General features: G+C 47.3%; 1 pseudogene; it reads right to left on the reverse strand.

Moving 5' to 3' along the window:
• Positions 1-4,033: 4,033 nt before the first annotated feature.
• On the reverse strand, positions 4,034-6,752 carry LOC132494154 (elongation factor 1-alpha-like; annotated as a pseudogene).
• Between the last annotated feature and the right edge of the window lie 2,323 nt (positions 6,753-9,075).

Here is a 9,075-nt window from a genome sequence, read left to right on the forward strand (position 1 = left end):
AACTCACTTAACTGGGGCAAGAATGCTGGGGCAAGAATCTTGACCTTCCACTCAACAAGACACAGAGTAGGACTCCATCAGGCCAAAGGGAGGGTAAAGTAGGAAACATTTGGGGCCTGGGCATTAACCAGATCACTAGTTGGGGGTGAGCCAAAGACCCATGAGAGTGGGATATCAGTGGACAGGAACAGACAGAAGTCAGGGGACTCAAAAGTCTAGGCAAGAACAAAGGAGTGAATGGGTGAATTTTCTGGTCAGAAATAGGCTAAAAGTGAGAGGACTGGAGAATCACTAAGGGCCAAGGTACTCCTAGCTGTCAAGGTCAGGGTCAGACTAGGAGTTCTGAGAGGTGAGGAATCTTGGCAGGAGTAAGGTCAACGTTTGGGTGGGTATATGTGCACAGATGGGAGCCAAGAGGTGAGAAAGGAAGGTAGCTGGTGAGGGCAGAGGAAAGTAGAGGCTATAGGTTCTTAGGAAGCTGTTTCTATCCATTAAAGCAGAATTAATCCTTCCATATATATTCTTAGCCTTATTGTTGGATTTATGTGTGTGTGTATATATATATATTTATATATATAAATGTTACTTCCCCAGCAGACTTTGAGGCTTCCAGGGCAGGGGCTGCAAACTTGCTTACATAGGTTTGGCACACAGTAGGTGTTATTGGCTTTACCTGATTCCTAATGCAAGCTTTACTGACCCCCTGAGGTTTCCACATGGATGCTCACACATATAGAAATGACATCTCTACAATTACCCAGGTCCTTTTTGCCACCGTGTCTCTGACACAAGGGTCATACTGGTTTGCAAAACAGTGGCATAATGTTCCATCAAAATATCCTAATGAAGTAATATTTATTGAGAACTGCAGCAGGTTTGGCCTTGTGCTTATGGTGCTAACCTTAGTCAAAGTTACCATCAGTGCAGCTGATTTTGTAAAACCAGCCCCAAAGATGCATCTCTTCTCATCCCACTGGTTATGAGCTGTTCTCTGGTAGCTCCCGGCATTCTGCTCCAGTTCTCTTATTTGAGATTTTTTTCTGGGCTGTCAGTCTTCTAAAGAGACATGACATTTATTCTTCCTAATTCCCCAAACACTGTGATATAGTGAAAGCACTCTTATTGGCTGTTCTGTCTTTATAGTTTTTGTGAAGAAGGGAAGAAAGGGAGGGAGGGTAGAAAAAAGGAAAAGATCAGGGGTGCATCAAGGGAGAAAAGCAAAAGAAAAATATAGAAGAGTGGGGGAAAATAAGAAAAAAAATAATATAAATCTTGTTGACAGTTTGAGTTTTGCCTTATTCAGAAAGCAGTTTAAATCCTTCAGAGTTTCTCTTTCAAGGTAGTCCCCTGTCAGAACTTGAAACAACATCTTTCCTGCCTGGGATACAAGCTGTAGGAAACTGAAAAGACACAAAGACACCTACCTAGATTCTTTTCCTATTTAGGGTGTATGTGTGTGTGTGTGTGTGTCTGTCTGTCTGTCTCTCTGTCCCTTAGTAGGGCTATGGCAACCACTTCTGAGTTTGAAAACCAAAGATGAATTCTCTCTTCTTTTCCCGAAACACAGGCTCTGCTTGTAGTTTGTTTTTTCACTGTGATGGCTTAGTGGATGGTACAGAGGACAGTAATTCAGCTATTTATTTTCAGGCCACTGATCAGCCAGGGGGCGAGGGAAGGAAGATGATTAACTTTCTTATTTCTCTGATTGCTTTAGAATTTTGAAGAAAGAAAAAACATTGTCCTTTTTCCTCTCTATCCTTCTGACCTCCTGGGATCCCGCTCTTCTCCTTTTTCTGCTTTCTGCCTATGAGTGGCTGGCCTTTGTGTCCCAATTCCATGCCCTGTTCCACTAGGAATTGTGCCTCCCCACAGGACGAAGGCTTCTTTTCTGTCGACTCAGCAGGCACCACCAGGCAGGTCTTTCTAGCATCCTTTTCAGTGAGTCTTTTAGTGATGCTCCTGACAAAAGATGAAATAAAAAGCTGAAACCTCAGGGCCTAGGAAGAAAAGAAGCAAACTTCTCAACAGTGGGATCTATAGCTGTCAGGCATTAGTGTCTGTGTTTATGAGTGTGTGTGTGTGTGTGTGTGTGTGTGTGTGTGTGTGTGTTGGGGGGAGGATGTGGTGACAGAGAATGAGGGAGAGGCCGTGCTTGGATTTTCCTGATGCTTATTTTTTCCCCGGTGGTTTAAATTCTGCCCCCCTGCCCCCACCTGGAGTGGCCTTCTAACCTTCCCTACCTGCCCTTTCTAGCTTCCTTCCCTCGCTCCAGGATGAAGGTGAGGTAAGGGGAGGCTACAAATACCATGTCACATGGAAAACTCTTCAGTGGATGTCGAGGTGACAGGAGGTGACACAGGGAGAAAGCAGAGGGAGAAGGGAGGGTTGGGATGGGATTACGAGCATAGATTTCAGACACAAGCCTAGATCTGAATGCCAAGGTTAGCACACGATAGCCATGTAGTCACTTAGCTTCTCTTGTTGCAGCATTGACGTCTGTAAATGGGAATACAATAGATTACGTGTACAGAACACTTAGAACGCTGTACATTTAATAAAAGCTCAATAAATGTAGATATTAGCATTTACTGCCTGGAGGGCAAGAGCTTTGAAGGAGTGGTTTTTACTTGAAGACCCATGAGCAATGTTTCAAAGGAGTATGAAGAACACTAGCCACACATGCCCTCCACTCTTCTACCACTTCTGTGTGCAAACGAGGGAATAGGCGAATGGGTCGTTTCCCTGTGAGAGGACTTCAGGGAGGTCTAGGGGAGAGGCAGATAAACAGTCGTCAAGGATTCCTTTAAAAAAAATCATGCCTTTATCTCATCTTCAACTAGATGCCCTCTAGGTCCTCTAAAACCTATTTAATCTACAAATAAATGCTGGGAAGGGTGCAGAGAAAAGGGAACCCTCCTACACTGTGGGTGGGAATGTAAATTGGTACAGACACTATGGAGAACAGTATGGAGGTTCCTTAAAAAACTAAAAATAGAACTACCATATGATCCAGCAATCCCACTCCTAGGCATATAGCTGGAGAAAACTCTAATTTGAAAATACATGCACCCCTATGTTCATAGCAGCACTATTTACAATAGCCAAGACATGAAAGTAACGTAGTGTCCATCAACAGATGAATGGATAAAGAAGATATGGTATATTTATACCATGGAATATTACTCAGCCATAAATAGAATATCATGCTATTGTCAGCAACATGGATGGACTGGAGATTATTACACTAAGTGAAGTAAGTCAGACAGAGAAAGACAAATATCATATGATATCACTTATATGTGGAATCTCAAAAATGATACAAATGAACTTATTTACAATACAGAAAGAGACTCACAGCCATATAAAACAAATTTATGGTTACCAAAGGGGAAAGGGGGTGGGGGAGGGATAACTTAGGAGTTTGGGATTAACAGATACTACTATTTATAAGATAGATAAACAACAAGAGCCTACTGTATAGCACAGGGACCTATATTCAGTATCTTGTAACAGGCTACAATGGAAAAGAATCTGAAAAAGAATGTTTGTGTGTGTGTGTGTGTGTGTGTGTGTGTGTGTGTGTGTGTGTAACTGAATCACTTTTCTGTATACCTGAAACTAACACAGCATTGTAAATCAACTATACTTTCATAAAAAAAGAAAAATATATCTATGAAATTGAGGGTGGGTGAGAGGGATGTTAGCACTGAACTAGCCTATTGGCACTTGGATCCTACCCTATGCCATTGTGAATACACTTAATTACATCCCAAAACAATTCCTCTTCCTCACAGAGAGGACCAGCCAGAGGTGATTAGGTTCGAGGGAAACGGGAAGAGGATGGGAAAGAGCCCTGGGTGGGAGAAGGAGGTAAGACCCTGAATTGTGTTCACCACCCAGAGCATAAAACTTTGAAGCCTATGGGCCTTAAATCAGTTGTTCATCTACCCAGAGTTTCCTCATTAACCTGATGCTTTCCTCCTTGGAAGAAACCAAGACAGCTAGTTTAAGTTTTATTATTAATTTTATTCTGTCAATAGAAGTATCTCATAGAGTGGAGGTTGATGAGGACACACTTCATTTCTTGCTGGTCTTCACTGCTGAACTTGGCCGCAGAGGCTGTCTTCTCCTCCGCTGCCTTGATGACTCCAGTGGCCACTGTTTGCCTCATGTCCTGCACAGCAAAACAGCCTGGAGGAGGAAGGAAGGAAGAAGAAAGAGTGAAATTTCTAGAAAGAGGCATAGAAGGAAAGGCTTCTTGGCCTCAGTCAGAGGTGCTTTCCTTCCCAGGACTCAGCAGCCATCAGTCCCTGGCTCACCTAGAGGTGGGTACTCAGAGAAGGTCTCCACACACATGGCCTCGCTGGGGACCATCTGCACTATGGCTGCATCAGGGCCTTGGGGTTGTCCTCCAGCTTCTTGCCTGAGCGCCGGTCAATCTTTTCCCTCACTTCAGCAAGCTTGCAGGAGACATGGGCCATGTGGCAGTCCAGCACCAGCATGGATCTGTCCCGGGTGATTCAAGACTATCCCCTGGCAGGGAAGGAGGATGGAATTAGAAGAGATCCGATGGCACCTGTGATCTGGGGCCAACCCTCAACCAACCTGGGGCTTCTGCTGAACTGGGGCTAATTTCTAAGAAGCATTTCCATCACCACCAAGCACCAAGGCCCTTGGCTTCCTGGGCACCTACCTGCACCACAAAGCTGCTGGCCTCCATCGGGGGTTCGTCCTTGCTGTCTCTGACGACGTTGCCATGTCAGATGTCCTTCACAGACACATTCTTCACGCTGAAGCCCACTTTGTCACTGGGCAGGGCCTCGGGCAGGGCCTCGTGGTGCATCTCCATAGACTTGACCTCAGTGGTGACGTTGCTGGGGGCAATGGTGACTACCATGCCAGGTTTCAGGAAGCCGGTCTCCACACGGCCCAAGGGCACAGTGTCAATGCCTGTGCAATGGGAAGAAGGGCACTCAGAAAGATTCTAGACCCACCAGTGACAACTGGCTTCTGGGGGAGTCCCTTGGTCCTGGGGCTCAAGGACCAAGGCCACCTACAGGACTGGCTGTTTCTTCTGTGTATCAGATAATTTGGAAACGCTGGGGGCTTTACACTTTATCACAGCTCAGAAGTCAGGATCTGAACCCTGGCAAGTCAGACACCCGACCTCATTCTCAATTCCTTCATTCCTCAAGAAGCCCTGTCACCTCACCTCCAAACTTGTACACGTCTTGCAGAGGCAGCTTCAGGGGCTTGTTGACGGGGTGAGTGGGTGGGAGGATGGAGTCGAGAGCTTCTAGCAGTGTCACCTGGGTGGTGTTTCCCTCCTTTTGCTCAACCTTCCAGCCCTTGAACCAGGGCATCTGCGGGAGGATGCAGAACGTAGTGGAGGTGAGCCTGGGGCATTGCTCTCAGCACACTCACCCCAGGACCAGGACCAGGACCAGGACCCACTCCGCCCGCCCGCAGACCCAGCCTGCACTCACGTCACTGCTGGGCTCCAGCATGTTGTCGCTGTGCCAACCCGAGATGGGCACGAAGGCCGCGGATGCAGGGTTGTAGCCAATCTTCTGATATAGGCGCTCACTTCCTCCGTGATCTCCTGGAAGGCGGGCTTGGTCGAGTCCATCTTGTTGATGGCCACGATCAGCTGCTTCACGCCCAAGGTGAAGGCCAGAAGCGTGTGCTCGCGGGTCTGCCCGTTCTTGGAGATGCCCGCCTTGAACTCGCCTAAGCTGCCGGCCACGATAAGCACAGCATAGTCGGCCTGCAGGACACAGACACCACGGGGTCAAGGGCTTAGTTAGGGGAGGGGGCGCCGGCCGGGCTGGGAAGCCTGCTAGAGTTTTGGGCAGTCCCGGGTCCGTTGGGAAAGCTCAGGGACGGGATGCTCCCCAGAAGTTGACAAATTCATGGGTCCCTTGGTTGCTGCTGTGTGCAGAAGCCCTGCCTCCCAGTTAAACTCTCACCTAGTCCCATAAATGAGCTTTTAGTTCCTTCCTCCCCGACAGACCCCAAGTGATCTACTTGTCTGGGTGTCAGAAAACCTGGTCCCTGCCCCAGCCTGAAAGGGGGACCGTATCTGAGCCTCACCGAGTCTGTCCTCTTCTGGTTCTTTCAGAATTGACGATTGGCATGGATGAGGAAAACCTTCTAAGGCTTATGATACCCTCCTTCCCAGAGTCCCGGAAATAAAGCCTGAGTTTCCTCCCTTCCTCTGCGCCTGTCCCACCCCCATCCGAAAGGAACATGGGCTACTTTACCTGGGAGGTGCCCGTGATCATGTTCATGGGGCATCGATGATGGTGATGTAGTACTTGCTGGTTTCAAACTTCCACAGGGAGATGTAGATGGTGATGCCACGCTCTCTCTCTGCCTTCAGTTTGTCCAACACCCGGGCGTACTTGAAGGAGCCCCTACCCATCTGGGGAGGGGTGGGGAGTGAGTAGAGCACATTGATGGCGAGCAGACTGACCTATCCCAGGGCATTCAGTGGTGCCTTAGACCTCACAGCGCACCCTGCTGTCTGCGTTGGACCCACCGAGAAGCAGGACATCCATCCCCCCACCCCAGCTCCTAGAGGCCAACACCGCGCGTGGGTGCCTTACCTCGGCTGCCTCTTTCTCAAACTTCTCGATGGTCCTCTTATCGATCCCCCCACACTCGTAGATGAGATGCCCGTTGGTGGTGGACTTGCCAGAGTCCACGTGACCGATGACAACGATATTGATATGGGTCTTCTCTTTGCCCATGGCGGTGGGTTCCTTCCTTCAGTCACTGCTAGAGGGGAGCCCGGGCGGGTGAGGCCACAGCGTTCCAGGTCTGCCTCCCTCCTCTCCTCCCCTCCACTCTGCTCCTGCCCAGCACCCCCATCCCCACTTCACAGCCTAGCCTGGAGCCTGGGACATGGTAGCATCAACTGAAAAGTAAAAGATTTGCCAGGCTCACGCCCTGGCAGGGGTCACAATCCCAGTTCCATAGCTGGTACTTCCAAGCAGTCCTGGTCCATCCATCCTTTCTCCTGTGTGGGCCTTCCCCAGAACATGTTGGGCGTTCCCATCCCTCCCCTCCCTCCACCCCACCCATCCCTCCACCACACCGAACCGCACTCCCCAGCCCCGGCCCACTTCTTGTACAAGAAACCCTGACACTCTGTAATTTGCAGTTTTTCCCTGTCCCCTGCAAGTCCCTACCTCCAGAGAAAACGGACCAAATTCGATCCAGCAAGAGCTGCAGCAGCTGTGATGATAGTGAATAGCTGTCTTGCCTCCTGCTTTTCTAAACCTAGCACTGGACCTTCCAAAGCTGACACCAGAGCTGGAACTGGTTTAGGAAATGCTACTCCCTCCCCCAAATTCAATTTCACAGACTTCTTCTCTGACCGATTGGATATTCAGATGAAGAGATGGTGGGTGACTAATGTTCAGAGGCACTATTTGCACTAGCCAAGACATGGAAGCAACGTAAATGTCCATCGACAGATGAATGGATAAAAAAGATGTGGTACAATACAATGGAATATTACTCAGCCATATAAAAGAATGAAATAGTGTCATTTGCAGCAACATGGATGGACCTAGAGATGATCACATTAAGTGAAGTAAGTCAGACAAAGACAAACATCATATGACATCACTTATATGTGGAATCTAAAATAATGATACAAATGAACTTATTTGCAATACAGAAACAAACTCACAGACATAGAAAACAAGCTTATGGTTACCAGAGGGGCAGGGCGGGGGAGGGATCAGTTAGGAATTTGGGATTAACAGGTACATACTACTACCTATAAAATAGATAAACAACAAGGTCCTATGGTATAGCACAGGGAACTATATTCAATATCTTGTAATAACCTATAATGGAAAAGAATCTGAAAAAAATATGTATAACTGAATCACTTTGCTGTACATCTGAAACTAACACAACATTGTAAATCAACTGTACTTCAATTTTAAAAAAACCTGTTTTAAAAATGTGATACAAAATCCAAAATGTATAAGAGGATTTATACATCCCCATCCCAGTCTCTCAGTTCCTCTCCCCAGAGGCCATCACCACAACCGTTTTCTTATATATTCACATGTATTCTAAATGTTTTAGCCTCCAAACCCCATTTCAGAATATTCCCTTGTCCTTTAAGACTGCATTAAAAACTAACTTTACATATGCTCTTTGATACTTTTGGGGGGAGAACTTCCAGGGCTGTCATGTGAAATGTGAAAACCTGGAGCTGCAAGCCAGGGGTGGGGGGTGGGGTGAAGCAGCAGAGCGCCCCCCCCCACCCCTCCCCCTCCCCCCGCACCATGTGCTAGAATGGCCTTGCTCACTTGCTCTCCCTTAGGGGACATTTGCTTTCCACGTCAGATCCCCGCCCTCCCTGTAGCGCAGACCACAGTGAAGCAAGATAATGCTGAATTACACTAATACAGTGTGATTAGGAGAAGAGAGAGAAGAGCATACATGCTCAGGAGTTAATGACAGAGAAACGGAAGGAATGTTTCCTTCTGTTTAAGAGCCTGGAGAAAAGGCCTGTAAGGCCAGGAGGAAACGCTCAACTAGAAAGTAAAAGGGTACCAGGGGACAGAGGGTCACCCACATTGGTGACCACAAAACTGAAAAAGTAAGTGCTTTTTCCTCTCCTGTTGCTCCCAAACTATCTACTGATCTTATATTCTTGCCAAAAGCAACTTCATTCCTTCTGCGTTCCACGTGACATTGTCCTGGTCCGATAGTACAGCCTTTGTTGTCGATGGTTGATTTTGCGGAGAAGCCCTCACAGGGCTGCCCAGCCCCAGTTTTTACAGTGTGGTCTGATTTCACTGATTTTATAAGGTCAACTCATTAGAGGCAAGTTGGGGTGCCCCAGAACAGACAAGTAGTCTGCTAAGCCATTCACTTAAAATGACAGTAATAAAAATTTTAATAAATATCAATATTTGCACCATGGTTTATGATCGCTTTTAACAAGCAATTCTGCAGTGATCTTCAAATGATTTTCTTTAATAGATGACCTCCCTGTTGTCAGATTTGATCTTGACTCAATGTGATTACGCTACCCCATCACATGTG

The sequence above is a fragment of the Mesoplodon densirostris genome, chromosome 7, assembly GCF_025265405.1.
Source record: "Mesoplodon densirostris isolate mMesDen1 chromosome 7, mMesDen1 primary haplotype, whole genome shotgun sequence".
Taxonomy (NCBI): Eukaryota; Metazoa; Chordata; class Mammalia; order Artiodactyla; family Ziphiidae; genus Mesoplodon; species Mesoplodon densirostris.